The following is an 18,794-nucleotide window of genomic DNA, read 5'->3' on the forward strand; positions in this document are numbered from 1 at the left end:
GAGGAGGCAGGCTGGGCCAGGAAAATGGGACTGACCCATGAGGTAAATGGTTTCCATCGCTGGATTCTGTGATCACACCTAATGATTCTGTGTGGAGTAATTGTCAAACATGAGCTTCTTTGTTCTCACAAGCCCGTGGGAAAGGATGGGGGAAATTGTAGGAGAAATCTGTGTGTCCAGAAGGGTAGCAGAGGGAGGCAGTGGGGGTTCAAACCTGGCAGCAAGTCCTGACTCAGTGTAAATGAACTGCAAAACTCTGGTAGAGCCCCAGGGTTTTGGAGGCCACAAGATCATGTTTCCCTGCTTCAACCTTTTGGGCACAATATAACTGTAAAAGTGCTGGAACAAAAAATCTCAGCCACCTTTTGCAGCAATGGGGCAGTCAGGGAATAGCACCTGAAGAGTTTGTGGGGGTGCACAATGGACCTGACCTCTCTGGATGATCTCCTGGGTGGGCAAAGGCTACAAGCACCAGTTTACAGCTCCTTGTCTGCCAGATGTGTATGAGATTCCCAGAGAGCAACTGGCTGGCTGTAACCATTCCAAGAACTCACCTTTAAGCTGATAATTGGGGCTAAGACACAGATCTTTTACAAATACCTCGGTTTTATTTGTTGCCTTTGTTCTCCTTGTGCAGACCATACCCAGAGTCTTTCAGGGCCCTGTTTTCTCTCGAAGCCCATATTGATCACAGCTGGAAAGTTACCATCCTAAGGAATGGCTTTTCCCAGGCAGTGGGAAAGTTATTTTCTTAGGCACCTCATTGTCACTTCATATTCTGTGGAACTGCTTCAGAGCAGGATCTGTTAGCTTTATGACAAATCCCTTTATTTACATGGAGGGATGGCAGTTTTGGGTTTATCCTTCTAAAACATTGCAAGGAACAGGCCTGCAAACAAAAATGCTGGTGCAGGATTCATTTTGAGCTATCCCCAGGGCTGTTTATCTCCCAGCTCTCCCTGCTGCAGCCCAGATCTCTTCCTACAGATGCAAATTGCACCTGGAGTTTTATCTTCCGTCCTTTCTCCAGCCGGATCACCCTCTCACTATAAAACCCAAGCAAAGGCAAGGTAGGTGGTTTGTTTCTAATATCTGGAGGCTGTTGGTGCTCTGTTGCTCATTTACCTGAATTTGACCTCTCAAGAGGGGGCCTCTTGATTCCCCTCTCCTGGGTAATTCTGGTGCAAAGCTGGAGGTGCTCTCCTAACCCAGGTAGGGCAGGGGCTTCTTTTTGTGCATAATTTCGCTCCACTTACAAAGAGAACATGAAGAAATACAGACACAGCTCGGTTTGGATGTGCAGTATGTCTCTAGTTTCTACCATGAGGAGTTTTTCCACTTCACTTAAAGTCTGACAAAAGAAAGTGTCACCTGCCTGCCAGAGGCAGCCGTGCTCCATCCACCAAGGGCTCATGTCCTGCAGGTGTGAGACAAAAGTATCCTTGGGATCTGAGCATGGAAGGTACTTGGCTGTGGGTTTCTTTGTTTGAAAATGGGTTTGAAGGGGAGTCTCTTCTTAGGTATTGATTTTAAGGACTGCAAGTAACAGCTGAAGTGTTGCTGAGTGTTTAGGGGGTGATGGAGGCTCCCTGGAGGCCCGGTAGCAGAGGAGTTGGTGTCCTATGGGCTCTGGTAGGAGTCCCACTAGAACCTGTGCTCCTTTGTACTCACCCAGCTGGTCAGGCTTCTCTCAGCTCTGCCAGCCCTGAAAACTGGTTTTATCCAGACCTTATCTCAGGGACTGAGAGAGAAGCAATTCATTATTAAAGGGCATTAAAAACTCCAGAAATAATAGAGCCAACATGAGAAGATGAGCCTGAGCAATGAGTTGCCAGTCCTCTCTGAGGAGTCAGGACTGTATTGAAATATGTAGATTGCTGTAAGAAGACTGAGTTGATGCCATTTAGTAATACCCTCTTCTCCTTTAGCAGGGAACTTGGCTCTGGACAGAGACATGGAGGAGATGTCTGACAGATTTACACCATGGAGGGCAGCCCTGACTTGGTGAGTGACCTTGGCAAAGGAGGGGTGGTCACTGTCCTCAATGTGGGAACGTTAATTTTGATCTCCTTCCTATGGCCAGCCTGCTACTAAGCCTTCCCTCTGCATCTCTGCTCGGAGTGTTTGGCCCAGCATTAGGAGAATGTGTCTGCTCTTAATGGAAATGGTGTTTCTGAGTGACACTGGAAGGAGTTTTCCAAACTCTGCTAGTATTTCAGTGCGTGATCTGGAGCAAAACGGGCTGCCCTGCTGCACCTCGATTGATTGCTCCTGAATAAAGTGGACTCTTAATGCCTGTCCACAGGGGCGTTAAGAAATGTAAAAAGTATTTGTAAATTAAAATGCCTGAATGAAAGGCTCTGGTATGTGTAATCATAGAATATCACATTAAGTAGGAAGGCAAATGTCAGGGGAGTTCCTGGCATTCCGTGGAGCCTAGCTTGTCTTGCATAAATAGATTTAATAAGCTCTGCTAGAATTGAAGACAGGTTACATTTAAGCATATTTATTTGAATTTACATAAGTATACATCAAAGAGAAAATAATGCAGGTTCTCAGTTACTTCAGTCCAGTTTTTGATAGTTAATACTTCATCCCTTCCAGCATATCATAAAGTTCCTTTTCATGATCTCAGAAGAGCATAAGGAATTGAGTGAAAGGAGCTGAGCTTGTTACTCTGTGTGACTGTTTGGGGGTTCAGAGCTCTATCTGTGTTTCATTGATTTCCTCATGTTCTGTTATGCCTGACTCTCCAGAACCCCGAGAAAGATAAATGACAAAGCCCATCAGAAGAGTGATACATGATTTAGTCCGTTCAGGACTAAGCAGGGACCTAGTGAAGGCAGAGGAAGCTGCTGCTTTGGGAACAGGTAATCACTGAGTGGTCAGTACAGAGATGACCCCTTTAGCTATATTTCTATATGCTCTTGGTGTGTGTGAGAGCAGAAGGTGTGTGCTGTGTAATCAGGGAGCTGGGAGTTACTAATGAGCAGGAGATGAGGTGGGTTTCTGGTGTCCCAGGGAAGCTGGGTGCCAAAGGGACCCTGCAGCACAGGAACCTGTCTGAACACTGTCCCCAGCAGCCAGAGGCTCAGTCCAGCAGCCTGTCCTGCTTGCTGAGTGCTGTGTAGAAAACACTTGCATGTTGGTATTTCTGTCAGAAAAAGATACATGAGTCTCTCTCTCTCTCACTATACATGTCCAGAGGCCAATAATTTAATCTTCCTGTGCCTCAGCTCCCCAGCTACTAAAATGGGGCTGCTCATCCTGCTCCCCTCTACTCACACAAAGCTTTATCCCTACTGACAATGAGCATTATGCTCCAAGAACCAACCCTTAACACAGCCAGCTTATACATCTTGGGTGACCTGGCCTCATCCAAAAAGCCAGGAAGAGCCCTTGGCAATCACAGTTGGAACTTAAAGGCCAGTCTGTGGTCAGAAACAAGAGCGTGTTTTGTTCATACACAGCCAACTCTGCCAGCTGTTTCCACACTTTAGCAAGTGTTTCCTATTCAAACAGAAAATGGTTGATGGGAGCTGAACCAGATACAGCCATTCCAGCTAACAGCAAAGAGTTACACCCACGGAGAAGTTGAAAAAGATGTTAGATGTCTCCAATATTTACCAAATTTCCAGATGTTTGGAATCCCTTAAGTCATCTAACAGGCCTTTGCAAGGCGATGTTACTCTTGAGTATCATGGCTCTCCCAAAACAGCATTAAAGTGAACTAATTTTAGCTTTGAATTATGAGATTTTTCTCCAACAGAAGGTGTCCCCGAGGACATGAAGGTAGATTTTTATTTCCAAAACGTTGCCTTTGTATATTTTAAACGGATCATCTGGATGAAGTTCTAATGGCTGGTCCAGACTGTCTTGATTTATAGCAACAGCTGTTCACCTTTGTAAATGGGGAGATTCTTGGAGATACAGAACTCATTTATGAACATGATATTCCACACCAAGGGTCAGGTTTTCTTGCCTCGTTTTTGCACAGGTGTAAATCCAGATAGGCTCCTGTGAAGTCAATGAAATTGTTCCATGAAAGGCGTGAAAATCGGAGCTGCAGGAAATGGTAGAGTTATTTCTTTCTCCAGTAGACTGAATTTTAGAACCCATAGAAATTGGAGGTGATTAAGGTTGAGAAATGTACCTAAGGAGTGACGGGGTGTTCCTGCTGAGTGACTGGGGAAAATGCAGATTCTTTATGATGCCTGGGGAGCCATTTCTTCATATGACTAAAAAAGATGGCAATCATACAGCCCAAAATTAGGAAGTAAAAAATGAAAGAATAATGACAGGTGAGATACCTTGGACCTTTTAAATATTTTAATCCCTATATTTCAAACGGTAAGTTTCCTACTGCTAGGAACTTCCTGAAAAAAATTTCTTTGATTTTCAGTGTTGAAGTCTGGAAAAATAATTGACCACTCTGGGTTAAAAAAAAAATTTAAAAAATACTGCTTTCACACAGCTGTATCAATACGCTTTTTTTTCATCTTCAGATATTTTTATTACTTTATCTACACCTTGCCAGAAAAAAAATAGCGCTTCAGAATTTTCCATGACATTTTCATGTTTTGACTGAGAAGATACTTTTGGGTTTTGCTTGAAAATTTGTAACTCTTTTAAAAAAGAAAAGTTTCTTCAGACATTATAGAAGTCCAGCTCAAGTTTATCTTTAAGGACTTGCTTATGCTTTCTTAGGTGTTGCTAGAGCATTAGCATCCAAATGAACAATCAAGGCCATATAACTTTATTATTACCAAACCTGCTCTTATTAAACCTGCTATTATTACCAAACCTACAAAACCATTTCACACATTCACACTCTCTTCACCTCCAGCTACTCAATCCATCTCTGTGTCTCCATATAATACTCCTAGAGCTGAGCTGTTGATTCTAGCTCTGTTTGAAAATACCACGATGATTAAGTATCCTCCATAACCCACTAAATGGAATAAATAACATTATTAATTCAGTATGCAATTGTCTGGCTTACAACACTGAGCTTAATATTTAATACAGCATAATGGACCTGATTTCCAGCTACTAGATGCCTTCCCTTAACTTGCCTCTCCAGTCATCACTATTTGCTTAAAATATTGTTCCAGCTGAAGTGCAGCAGGAAAATTCCTCAGTAAAACTGAGGCAGAAATGAGACATGAGGAGCTGTTTTGTGTTCCTGGGGGAAGCTCCCAGGGCTCCAGCCCTGACAGGAGTAAAGGCGTGGGCCATGTTGACATGTCAAAATTGTGGTACCCCAGCCCTGCTCCTGAGTGCACATAAAGTGTTGTTTCCCATTTGGATCATGGTCCTGGAGGAGAAACAAGAACAAAAGGTGCCTGAGCTCCACTGACATTAGTGTAGGTCCCAAAGGATCTGCTAGAGGTAGTGCTGTTCCTTTGGATGGATATTTGTTTGGCAGAGTTATAATGTGCAATCAAAGAATGGAGTTAAATCAAAGACCTGGGACACTTCCCAAAATAAAATCAATGGGAAGAATTCACCCTGGTATCTTTTAAGCAGTCTGGATACAAAGCAAATTGTTTGGAGCTGGATACTGCCTGCCAAAACCTGCAGCTTTATTCATCTGAAATATTCCATCATAGGAAAAGGCAATTCAGGACTATTCTCTGCTTTGTCTGGTTTAGATCTCAAACTCCCAAGGGCAGGGGCTGCCTTGCAATGCCTGACACTGGGGCCTTAATGCTGGTCCAGATCATCCAGTGCAGGAATAATGAAGTGAGCTCCTTGCAGTAATTTGGTCTTGCTCTGTAGGTCTGGGCAATAGGCAGTCATTTTAAGACCTCAGAGATTTGGCTTCCAGAATACCTGATGATGGAGTTTTATAGCCAGTTTTACTGCTGCTGAGTTGTTGTTAGCAGAGAACTAATCTGAATGCATGAATATGTGGAAAGCACAGTTTATATCACCTGGCAAATTTTGTGCTTCAGCTTCTCATCTAATCCAGTGCTAGAAACAAGATGATTTGTAGGATCTCCATGGCCAGTCACAAGAATTCCTTTAGAAAGGTTCAAAATTCCATCTAAAATCAGAGTGGAGGATTTTTTAAATGCTAGGGGTTTATTTTCAGAGTTGACCTGAATTTGCACAGATATAGCAATGCAAAGGCAAAATCCAGCTGGAAGTGTAACTGGGAAGAGAACAGAGAAAGCTTCTCAAGGGATTTTTTTTCCTTGAAAACAGGCAAAGAATTAGATATCATTGCTTCAAATATCTAATGAACATAGGAGGAAAACATGAACCTGGGAGCTGGCAGGACAGCCAGGTCAAGTATCTGCTGGCATTAATATGATCCAAACCACTGGCCCTATTACAAAAAGGATTTTGCCACTGGTTATTCTGGGACCAGGCTGTGATGTGAGAATTCTCATGGCTGAACTGACTTTCACTGCTGGACATACATGTCTTTGCTCTCAATGCAAATTTATTCTTAACAAGGTTCCACTGGAGCTTTGTTCTTTGATAAAGGTATTTTAAATGTCTTAGGTAAGGTTCTCTGTGCAGAGAAAGAAAATTTGAGATGTTTAGTTCTTTATTTCCTTATATTTGTCACAGAAGGTGCCATAGAGCTGGTAGCTGGAGTATGATCTAACCTGAAGTCCTAGAAAAATCTGTAACTTCAGTAGGGTGTTTTTTATGGAGGATCCCTGATTCGAACACTCAGGCTACTTCAGATTAGCCCTTGGTTGTAATGCAAATACACAGAGAAGTTGCAAGGAAGATATAAGTGCCACTTCCTTGGAAGACCTTTTTCCTTTCTGCTTAAGGATTTCTAAACATAAAACACCGTGCCCTAATTGCTTACAAATTACTGGGTTACCACAAATGGTTCCACTGGAGGTGTCAGGAGATGCTGGTGGCTTGTTGTTGTTGTTGTTGTGATAACAAAGTGCATGTTCACAACCACATCCTCTCCATAAAGGGACAACACTCAGAAAACTCTTACATTTCTAGCTGTGCCAGACACTCTGGGTTTTGCTGCTGTATCCACCATGTATCTTAACAGTGTCATTCTCTCAGAAACAGCTTTTTATTGCTGGTGTCTCAAACCCCAAGGAAACCCTACTCTGCAGCCAGCACTAAGGGGTACAGAAATCCATGAGGATTTCAATGCAGGGCATACCTGGGAAACATGAGTGTGATGCAGTGTTCCCTGTGCCTGCCTTGTTCCTTGTACAGCCAAACTGAGCTCTGTAAAAAGTACTATCCATCATTACCAGCAGCTTTCCTCTACTCTTCTCATGTGCCCCCTCCACTGCTGTCTGTGTTTATGGCCCCAAAATGCAGCCAAGGGCCAGAATTGTTCCACAATGTGTTCCACAATGTGTTCAAGCATTGCTTTGGATGAGAGATGGTAGAGTGGTGCCACTATTTTTCCAAGTATTGAGAACTTTTCAGCAAGCTCTGTCTGGTCGCTGTGGCGAGGTCAAAGTGTTGGCAAAGACAAACTCAAGGATGTCTTGCACCATTTCTCAATGTCTGTGGTTGGTTGGTTGTCTTTTTAAGTGTCAGCTCTTCCTGCAGAATGGAAACAACAAGGTTTTGTCTAGGAAACATCCAAATGCCTTTTCATTTTGGCCCTTGTGAAACCTTTTGAAATCTTCCAGATGAAAAACAGAGAACTCCCCAGGCTTGAGTGTGTGTATTTTTTGGTACTTCAGAACGGCTGAGGGCTAAAAAGTAGGAGGAAGTCCAGGGGTCTGTGCTGGTAGGGTGCAATGGTAGATGAAGATGCAGCAGTGTGTTGCTTTGAGCCCTCTCCTACTGCCCTCCAAAAGAAGTTCAATGGCAAATTTGTCTTCCAAGCCACAAATGAGAAAATGCAGTGCTTCATATTTCCTGTACTTCACAGCAAGTTTACTGTAGTTGATCAGGTTAATTCATCTTGGCTCTGCTTCTTAGAATGCTCCCTGGTATTTATTCTCAGAGGAAAAGCCACCTGTTTTTCCAATCTGCTGCAATATCTACATTTTAAAGAGGGGAATATTGTATGGAGTCCTGCTCCTGTTCTGAATTGCCTCCCTGTGTTGGGATGACAGTTTTGCCATTTCCCAGTCAGTCTTTTATAGGTGCAGAAACTACAAAGAAAGTCCCTGGAGTGGCAATTTGGTGAGAGCTCTTCTACCATTAGGGTTGCGTTATAGGGCATGTCTACCCTGCTTTTGTCAGCAGTCACACTGATCTCCACTGAAAGCTGAGCAAGGGATAATTCCAGGCAAGCTGGGCTGAAGGAGCTTTTTGTACCTGCAAGGCTGAGGGAAGCAGTGGATGAACTAGATCTGAGTTTGTGCTTGAAAGATTTTCCCACATAATGAAAGGTCTGCTCAGAGGGCAGGGCACTGCACCACTGGATTTGCTCCTAATACATCCTGGCTTGGTTCTTTTGAAGGACAGCAAGAGCAGGTAACTTTGGGGCGTCTCTTAGAGCATCTTTAGGACACATGGGGCTCCTTTTCTCTGTGAAAGCAGGAGGTTGTCTGCTTAACAATCTGTGCATGGCAATTACATTGCCCTGTGGCACTACTGGGTTCTTTTATGAGCCACAGGAATGAAGAGCTCTGTGCAGGTCACTGGGGTCCAGTTGGTTGTGTCAGAGCCTATCTCAAGTAACAGCAAGAACAGATGACATTCCAGTGGAAACTCCTTTACAAGGAAATATTTTGGATTCCAGATGTTTGGGATTTTTCTGCATATTTGTAAAGTTAAAATGTTCCTTTAGGACTTGGTCAGCATAATTATCCATACAAGGTTTTTGCTTTTAAACTCTGCTCAGTTCTGTGTGAATGTTGTTTGTTGTCCACGCTGGAGCCTGGAAGTCCTTGTTGGTGACAGGAAGAATTGAACTTGCAATGATTCAATCTCACAGTGTGCTGGTAGCAGTTTAAGTGATTTGTGTACTCCTATTAACCAAGTGACAGAGCCAGTATTTCTCTTCCCCCACCTTCCATTTCAATCATAGCTTATTGCAGTGAAAAACTTACTTGTTTTGTCCCTGAGAAGGCTGGGGGAAAAGGTTTGTGTTTCTGCTTGCTTAATTGGGAAAAGGGATTTTATGTGGCTCCCTGCACTTGCTGCCCTTATTACACGAATTATTCCTCTATAGATTTAAGAGCATCCTCTAAGCAGTGAGTCATAAGACACAGCAGACTTCCCTGGAGAGGCAGATGCAGACAGCCTTATCCAGAGCATCAGCTGTGCCTTTCTTCTCTTTTCACAGACAAAGCAAAGGCCCACGGGGGCATCCTGCCTCTCTGCAAGCACAGAGCTTTGTCTTTTAAGATCAGCTACCTAAGGACATATCTGGTTTTCAATCTATTTGGATGAGATTTTGTTTCTTCCCGCAAACCCTGCCCGTTTCTGCTTTAAAACCATCTCTGTTACTCCACTACATGATTTAAAATTTTACTGTCCATTTCAGGAGACACTTCTGTGTCTCCTTTTCCTGTCTAAAGTACCTACACTCAAATTCTCCTTGTGGTTGCTGCAACTTTGGCCTAGTGGTCTTTCAAGAGATGCATAGTACAGAGTCTGAGGGCTGGAAAATTTGAGCAATATCAGAACTCAGATATCCTTTCTCTTGGTTTAGCACATTTACCACAGTACAGCAGGCAGACATGGTTTCTCCCTGCCCACAGACCCAGAGCATCAGCACAAACATCTCAGTAAATCCCATTCCTTGCACAGCATTTCAAAAGTGTTCTTAATGCCATTGGAAATTGCCCCTGCATGTGTCCAGAAGGGGAAGGTTCTGACTGGATCACACATTCAGCCCCTGGCTCTGCTCATTTGCACTGGCTTCTGCACACACTGATGGGCTTGAAAAGGTCCCCCAGCCCCTTCTCTTGTGCTGGGCAGACAGGAGGGTCAGGAGAGACTGGTTCCTTTGAGGGGGAGAGCTGGAGTGCAAAATGAGCAGCCCACAACCCCCGACTGGCAGGACTTCATTCAGGAACACTTCTCTCTCCACAGGGGCTGGTCTGCTCTCTTTATCCACCCTCTGACATGATCCTATATCCAGGCACTTAAGAAGAAGAAAAAAGCAGCAAAACTGAAAGCTGCTATTTTTAAACTCTGCCCTTGGCTCTTTGCAGCAGTCTGCTTTCCTCCCTGTGATTCAGTGTTCTTTTGAAAACTAGGCACCAGGGCCCTGTGGTTTCCTGGTACTTGGAACATAAAATCTCCTAATTCTTCTCTCACAGCAAGCTTCAGAGGCCAGGGAGTGATTGATATTTTCTATCGCTTCATTAATAGTCACGGCACAGTAGTTTCCTAATCTGTTTTTGCACTGCTTTTTATTTTGAATCATTTGTCTTTCAAATTTCCTGAGCCCTCCATGTCACACAAAGCGACTGCTGTTTGCTCCCCTCCTGGAGCAAACTGGTGGGAGAGACCTCTCAACCCAGACTGCTGGGGTTGAGACCTTCAGGAGCTGGGAAGTGGTGGGTCCTGCCTCAAGGAGCTTCCCCATGTTTGTTTTAATAAGCTTGGCAAATACCTGAGGATATGTCCCAGAGTGATCAAAATCCTTGGGAAAGGTGAATTCAGCCTAATTCCTGAGAGGCTCTGTTCACCTCCATCACTGTGCACAGTGAGAGAGTTTGTGCCATAATCCATTTTCCCAGCTTCATGGCCCACCTTGGATCTCTCCTTGTTCAAATTGGACCTGCTTTGGAGTCCTCTTCAACAAAGGCAACCCACCCATCCCACAGAGGTCAACAGGATTAATCTGTTTGGCAATCAGCATGGAGAATCTGTAGAGTTTAAACTGTTTTTCTGTACTTCTTACATACCTCCACCAATCAATTCTAGTCCAGGGAATTACAAGTTTAAAACCTGGATATTAGACCTACTTCTGTGGTGAATAAGGTGTTCAGGGCACAGGGACTAAGCAAATCCCTGACAGAGAAAGGAAAACCTGGGATATCTCCTGCTGACCATGCCCATCCCCACCACCTCTTCAGGGATAAAACTGTACTGGATAAAGGCAGAAAATGCAGTGGGACCCTCACAGAGGAGATGGGGGAAAACAGGATCAGGGCCAGTTGTTGTGAGGCAGCTCCTCGCTACCACACTGCCTTGTAAACACCTGGAAGCTTTACCTGTAAACGAGCTGCTGTCCCAGATGAAACAATGCACTGTGCAGCTGGGACTCTGGCATGACTGCAGCAATCCTGAACTTGCTATAAATTGCTTTTTCATTCAACCCAACTTGGAAAAAGGCAGACAGGCTGTAGTCTAAACACCCCAAGAGTCTGTATTTGCTTTGTTTCAGCACACTCTGCTCTCCTTGTGATTTAAAACAATGTGTCTTTGTGCTTATCTTCTGGGCTTGGCAAGGCAGGTTTTACCCCTGAGTTTTTGTCTCAACAGGAGAAATTGCTGTCTAACAGATCCTTTGTGGATTTCCGACCAAAACCGTCCAGTGCAACACATGGTAAGTCATTCAATGTTTTATAAACTCAGACCCTCAACTATAGCTATTTATGGTGGAAACTGGCATATCAATAGTTTCTTTTTGGTTACAAGAGTAATGAATTCTGGCTTATGTTTTTATGACATCCCAGTTTGGGTTTCTCCAACCCTTCCTTAGATTATAATGCCTTTGACTTTACATTTGTTCCTTCTGGTGCCTGCCACAGCAGCTTAGCACTGTGGTGTGTCAGCAAAGGAAGAATCTCAGCCACATTCCCCTTGCTCCAAAACACACAGGCCCTTATTGGTTATATTAAAGGGGAAGGTTTGTGCCCTGATGTGACACGTGGCAACAGCGTGTGAGGACGTGGCTTTGGATGATCCTGTTACTGCACTGATGTGTCCATCCTTAGTCATGTCCTCCTCTGAAGCAAAAAAGGGGTGAGACAGTGGATAAATGACTATGGCTTGTGGGGTGGCTTTGTTAAGTTCTCTTGGTCTAGTCATCAATATTTGAGTGATGCCTGCAGTGGAGAATAGTTGGGATTTATTGCAACCTCAGCACGTGGGAAGGATACACTGTACAGTGGTGGAGAGAAACTGTGCTGGCAACCTCTGGGCTGGAGCAGGACTGGGTTTGCTGCACCAGCACATTTCTATCTCTGCAGTTTTCAGCCTGGGATGTTGCTCTGTGGTTGTACCACCACTTAGAGCACTTGTGTGCCCTAATACCAGCACAGGGTTGGGAGGTCAAACCTTTTCTGTAGTCATTAGGATCATATGAATTTCTTCAGTGTATCTGCTTCTGCTATTCAAAAATGGTTCTCATGCATTGCAGGAGTCACCTGGAAATTGGGTTGACTGTGTGAAAGGTGAAATGGTACCTGTGGTGGGACACTAACCTGAGGAAGTGCTTCCAAACCTCTTTAGGGAGAGAATTTCTGGGTTTGCATTGGCCAAAGAAGTCCCAAGCACCTGCAGTGCTCAGAGTTGGGAAAGGGGGATATTCTGGCATGGAGTGGCTGTTTACCCATGGCCTTCATGTTTCATGTTGGATTTACTGTTTTCCCCTTCCCTCTAACTGGCAGAGTCCTGCATTTCTGAATTCTGCCTAGTAGCAGAATTGGACTGAGCAAAATACCACAGGAAAGATGATGCTGAAAGAAGTATTTATTAACTCTATTACCAGATGCAGAATGGCAGGCAGCATATCCAGCCCAGACATATCTAACCAAATTTAACTGAAGGTCATGAATCAGCAGAGATCCAGCAGAGATTTTCTGACTACATGCCCAACAGATGTGCTCTTGCCTGACCATATCCTATCTCAAATGTACATGTTGCCTTACTGAACTCAGCATTTTTCTCTTCCAATCACCCCTATTGAAATTCAGCAAGGCACTAAGAAACCAAGAGCTTATGGTTTCAAAGAGAAGGAAGAGTTTTAAAAGTTTCACCTTGGGAAAGTCTGAATCTTGAGAGGCCAAGCTTTTCAGCAAGTATTTTCCACCTGAAAGTTTGTGTCGTGCAGTACCTGGGGATGGTTCTGTCAAGTCACCTTGGGCATGTAGCAGTGAGGTCTTTGGTGCAAAGTCTCCTGGAACTGCATGGCAGTTTGCCCAAGAACAGGGATGGGCAGTTCCTCTCTCTTTCAATTTCAAAAGGTAGCAAGCATAACCAACATGACAAGCTAAAGAACACGTCACATCCCACTGCTCTGTGTGCATGCTTATCCTTAATGATGTGCTTTTAAGGATCTTGGATAAGAACCAAAAGGAGAGCTTTGAAAACTCACTCATACGGAATAATTGTGTTTAACCTATGCTGTCAGTTCACACCGTATCATCTTCAAGAATAATAAATAAGCAGTCAGCATTCTTCCAGTAACCTCTCAGTATTCAGTACCAGGAGGTGAGGGGACATGTGCCTCCCCAGACATCAGGTATGCCCTGGGGGTGGTGGGAGGGTGTAGTTTGGGTTTTACACTTGACGGTAGCAGTGGGGGGATGGAGTTAAAATGCAATCATTCTGAGTCAAACGGTAAGGCCTAGGAAAACAGATGTGGGATGTGTGCCATGAGCCAAGATCAACTTCACAAAACTCAAAAGATTACTTCTACAAAAACTGGAGGGGGGTGTGGAATTATCCAGTCAGGGTTGTGATGGATGGGGGCAAGGAAATAGCCCAGGAAAGTCAAACAACAGAATCTGCAGCACAAAAACATTAACTTTATGGTGGTGTTATTTTGTCATAGGTAGGAAATTCTTTCAATAGGATATGAAGGGTATTAATTAGTATCCTCCTCTGACATAAAATGGGGGAACAGAGGCTTTTATTTCTCTGAACTGCTTCTGCACTATCTCAAGAGCAAAACTGCCTTTCTCTTTAAAATCCTCATCATACAGGGCTAATCAAAGTACAACATTTTGGGCCCACTGAGCTCACCCCAAGTATTGCAAACCAGTTGGGCACTAGATTGTATTTACCTGTTTTGCTTCTGGCCTAGCTTCTGCATCCAGGTTGTTTCTTATGGTGCTGCTCTGCATCAGTTGTCTCACTGTATCGGGTCTTACAGCTCTGTGGAAGAGTGGCCATGGAGACAAACACTTCCCAGCTCTGCTGTGAGCACAATTCTGGCTGCTGCATCTTGTCCAGGGTGAGAGAAGGAGAGATCCCTGTGCACCCCTAAGCCCTGTGCTCCTGGGACTCCAGGCAAGAGGCTCAGAATGAGTTTTGTTTGCTCTCTGTGAACTCTTACCCCGCAGCCTAGAAATCCTTTGGACTTGACTGCAGGCTGTAAAACAGGCTGGGGAGACACTGGCTTCTGGTTGTTTGTCTCCAGAGGTAAACCACTGTTGATACAGTCCTAGCCTCCAGCTCTTAGGATGAAATTCCCTTTCTGTGCCAGAAAAGCAGCAGCTCCAGCCTACAGAAAGCTCATTTGCTATGGTTGTGCTGTGGGCTTATTTTCCTCCACAGTAGCACGGGTGTCTGGCTGGAAACCATGGCAGATGAGGCTCAGTGGGCTCAGTAAAACCCTCCATCCCTCATCAGAATGCAAGACAAAAGAGCTGCATCTCTAATGGACAGACTCATATCTCCCTCTGAGGAGAACCATTACAAAAATATTTCCCAGATTATTTGGCTGGGCATTTCACAAAACTATCCAGTTTCATGATGCTCATTTTTCCATTGTCTAGACAGTTGCAAATCCAGACAGCATTATCAGTGTGAACCTACTGCACGCATGCAGACACACAAAAGCCCATTTTTCTGCCCATGGCTTTTACAGGTATGTTCTTGCTCATGGTGGTAACCTTCTGAATTGCTCCAAAGTGCCTGGACAAATCCCATTGGGATCCCATTCCTCCTGCAAGGCTGGCATTTGGTTCAAGCAACACTGAACTGTGTGGATGCTCTGAAGGTTGAACTGGAGAGAGGATCTAGCCCCTCACTGCCTACCTTCTCCTGCAAGAAAAACAAACTGTGCTCAGGGTTGGACAGTGCTGTGAGCCAAGCCTGGACATCCCTCCTTGGGACAATCTCCTGCCACAGTTGTGTTCTAAGGATGAAAATGTTCTTTTGTGGCTTGCATGCTGGAAGTGCTCATGGAAAGACATTTTGGGGCTGTAGATGAGGCCCTGCCAGTCTCTCCTGACAATAAAAAGGTCTGTGGGCATTTGTTCCCTCTGTCTGGCTTGAAATGTTAAGACCTGTGTGGGGGAACAGCACATTCTTGTTCTGCACAGCAGGGGTGCCAGCCCACATTTTAAGTCAGGCTACAGCACCTTCCCCACACTTTGGCATAATCAGTACCTGTATTTATAACTCCTCTGCAATGCCAAGGGGCAAAACCACGATAGGAGCAGGAGCTGTATTTACAAATAATATCTGAATGAAGATGCTTAGCCAGCAGCAGCATTTCCTGTGTTTCTCTTCTCTAATTTGCTAAATTCTTCACCTTCTTCCCAGGGCCTCTTTCCATGTGTGCATGGTTTTCCTGGCCCACTGAAGAGAGGTAGCCCCTGGCTGCTGTACCTGGCTCTGTCCACATTTCTGTGGAAGGCCCATGTGAAATATGAAGAGTTTGCCTGCAGCACCTTTCCAGCTTCTTTGGAAGGTGCAAGGAATCATGGAATGTGAATCTTGCCAAGCAGCTCTTGATTGTGTGTGAGTTTACCAGAGTGACTGAGGCAGCAATATTGTTCTACTGAGTCCAGGACTTGCAGTGTCTGAACAACAATGACTTTGGTCTTTCCCTGCTGAGGGCTCCACCCAGGCTGGGTGATTTGTTTCCAGGAGCCACTATGGACTCCTAAAGGTGAACAAAAGGGAAGGAACTGAAGTAACCACAACGTGGTGGATTCATCTTCTGACTCAGAGGTATCTGTTACCAGAGCCTGGGAGGTGCAGGCAGAGGGAACCCGATGGGATCTCACCAGTGCTGAGATAATGTCCCAGACAGCCAGTCCATGCAGGAGTGGAGGAGGAAGAGAGCAGTTCTAGGTCAAAATCTGTGAGGCTTTGCAGTGAAAGTGTTGGGAAGGGAGGGCCGGAAAAGTTCTTTCTTCCTCCAGAATAGCTGTGGTCTCTTCCCCAGCTGAACTCTCACTCTTTGTCTGCTCTAATCACATCTTCCCTCTGCCAGCTGGGCTTGTTTTGCAAACTCAAATCTGATTTCCTTAGTTTGTCCTGTGTGTCTTGCTCAGTTTTCACGACTCCAAGTTTCCACCATATACACTTTAGAGCAAAGCATCCTACTTGCCCTTTTGTGACTGAAAAGGGAAACTATTGTGGCTCTAATAATAGCAGAAACCTTCTAGTTAAAAGTATTTTGCAGATGTCTGGTTATATAAGCAACTTTACTACTGCAACTCTCATTGTGACATTTGACTTATTGAAAACTGAAAGACTCAGCCCCATTCAAGTTTTATGTCCATGGAGCACACCCAGCTCTAGGGCAATGGCCATGTTTGCCAAAAGAGTGTTAGCATGAAGGGAGAGGGTGTTTCTGAGTCTCTGTACCAGAGCAAAACCCAAAAACTTGGTTAGATTTTTAGATTTGAAATGCTCTTTCATGTTTTGTGATGCCTGGAAAATGCCTATAATTGGTTATTCTGACAGAAGTGAGGAAAGCAGACATCTACTTAAATTTTCTTGGAACAGGTCTGAAGATGAGTCTCTGACAGACTTTACTTGAAACCACACTAACGTCACTCTGCAGGCCAGAAACACATATCAGGCCCTGAGATTTGAGGGGTTGTCCTGCTCTCCCACAGCCCTCTGGCACACTCTTAGAGTAAGTCACTGGCTTCAGTGGAGTTATTTACCCAGTACTGATTGCATTGGAAGGATGTGAACTTAAAAAGTGTTTGAGTAACAGGTGGCCAACAAAGGTCATCAGAAAGACAGGTCCAAAGGCGAAGCTTTTTTAACAGGTGTGCACAAGCATTGTTGAAAGAGACTGTAGTAACTATTTCTAATGGATATCCCTGAGGAAACCCCCTTTTGGCAGCAGCCTGGCCTTATGTTTCCCATCAATTGTAGCTTTGTCTCTTCTGAAGCCCCCCGCTGCAAACAACTGGCTGAGACAAGATGAATGGGAAACACTGCCTGTGCTGGAGAGGTAATGGCAAATCCCATGCCAGGAGGAATAATAAACAGGAGATCATTGATATAACTGTGCTAGTCTCGATAGGTTTTCCACCAGGCATGTGGAAGCACCTATAAAGGAGGCATTGTCTGTACTGTCACTGAAGGGAAACAGGAGAAATGAGCTGGAGCAGGTGAGGGAAGGGTGGGTGTGCCTGGTGAGCAAAATTGATCAGTATCAGCAGTATGGGGAAGGAGTGGGTGAGCAACCACTGGGCTGTGAATGCTGAGGATCAAAAGGTGTCCATCAGGCTGTTGTTCACTAACCAGACCCCTGCTTCTCAATCCTCAATGACAGGCTGGGAACTGAACTGCAGGTTTGAGTCTGGTGGCTTAAGTGCGTCTTGCCCGTACTCCCCGTGCATGGATGCACATTTTGCATCTGCAAATGGTGCAGGTTTATCAATGTGCAGGATCTGTGCTGTGATGTTAGCAGAGCCTGGGCACCTGGAGACTTTAATGTCATTGCACCAACTGAATGGGTTTGTTTCTAACAGGAATGCAGAGTTAGGCCTGTGTTTGTGCTGTTGCAAATGTCCACCCCTGCAAGTGACACAATGCAGAAGAGATGCCTTGAGGGTGGGCTATTGCACTCCCTCCCCAGGATCTTCCTGTGACACTGTTCTACTGGGCAAGAAGCCCGGCAGCTTCAATGAACATGGGTATTGTTTTTCTCTAGGGACTTCACAGAAACTTCTTCTGAAATCCTGATTACAATCTCAGCCTGATTAAAAGGGATGGGGAAGGGTGTATCTCACCAATAAAGACACCCTAAGGCTCAGAACATTTGCAGATAGGAGAACCTCTTCTCCAGCCTCTCTCCCTTTGCTTCCTTGGCTGATAACAAGTGCTTTGGTTCCAGTTTGCCTGATTCTTGGAAACCTGAGGCAGACAGCAGCCTGCTCTTCCAACATGCTGTAGAAAAAAATTAAAGGTGTGTGGGAGGGAGGAGGAGAAGAACTATTTCCTGCAGTGAAACTCGATCCTTTTCAACTTAAAAATAGGAGGAAAACAAATTCCTGTGGGACCTTCTATAAAAGGGTTTGACAGTTGCCTACTCTCAGCCCCACCTCCCAGAGCTCCTCATTTGTCTGATGCCTTGGAAAGAGCCCTCCTGAACACAAACACAGATCTGTGACTGCAGCCCTGCTGCTGGGGGAAGCAGCTCTGCTCCACGGTGGGGGTCAGATGCAGGGGAGTGTAATGCACTGTGACAGGTAGCAAAGCCCAGGATTAAGTGTTCTTTGTGTGGACCTACCATGCAAACAGCTTTTCCTGAGCCTCTTTTTCTTTGCTGTAAATTTTGTCCAGACCCCTATAAAGGTGCAAGGAATCGCTGAGCACTTTTGCAGGCCGTGTCAAGCCAGGAGCCCCCAGGAGGGATCACACAAACAGCAGCCAATTCCCCATCTGTGCTTGCATCCTCTCGTGGTGGCCCTGTGAGCTGTAAGCCACAGCCTGTGTGGAGGAGAGGAAACTCTGGGCACACCTTATCCAGGCTTGATTGCCTGATCAGACTCCAGTGCCTCGTAGCCACAGCCGTGTCCCTGCTCACCCCTGCTGCTGGATGTCTGCTCTCCTCTCCCTCCCCACCCACCCTCTCACTCCTTTCTGCATCACCACCTGATTCCAGGGCTGAGTGGCAGTGCCACAGACCCCAACCCAGCAGCCTGAGCTCCCCCCTGCCCCCTGTGTTCTCCCCT

At 45.1% G+C, this 18,794-nt stretch overlaps 1 protein-coding gene across 1 annotated transcript in view; it reads left to right on the forward strand.

Annotated features, from left to right (window-relative positions):
• Positions 1 to 2,785: 2,785 nt before the first annotated feature.
• The window catches only part of CCDC92 (coiled-coil domain containing 92), a 57,604-nt gene continuing 41,595 nt past the window's right edge, over positions 2,786 to 18,794 (forward strand). Inside the window, exons 1-2 of the mRNA XM_083874055.1 lie at positions 2,786 to 2,870; positions 11,398 to 11,461. The gene's annotated coding sequence lies outside the window, so the exon portion shown is untranslated. The remainder of the gene's footprint in view (positions 2,871 to 11,397; positions 11,462 to 18,794) is intronic.

The sequence above is a fragment of the Zosterops lateralis genome (assembly GCF_965231275.1).
Source record: "Zosterops lateralis genome assembly, chromosome: 17".
In the NCBI taxonomy this organism is placed as follows: domain Eukaryota; kingdom Metazoa; phylum Chordata; class Aves; order Passeriformes; family Zosteropidae; genus Zosterops; species Zosterops lateralis.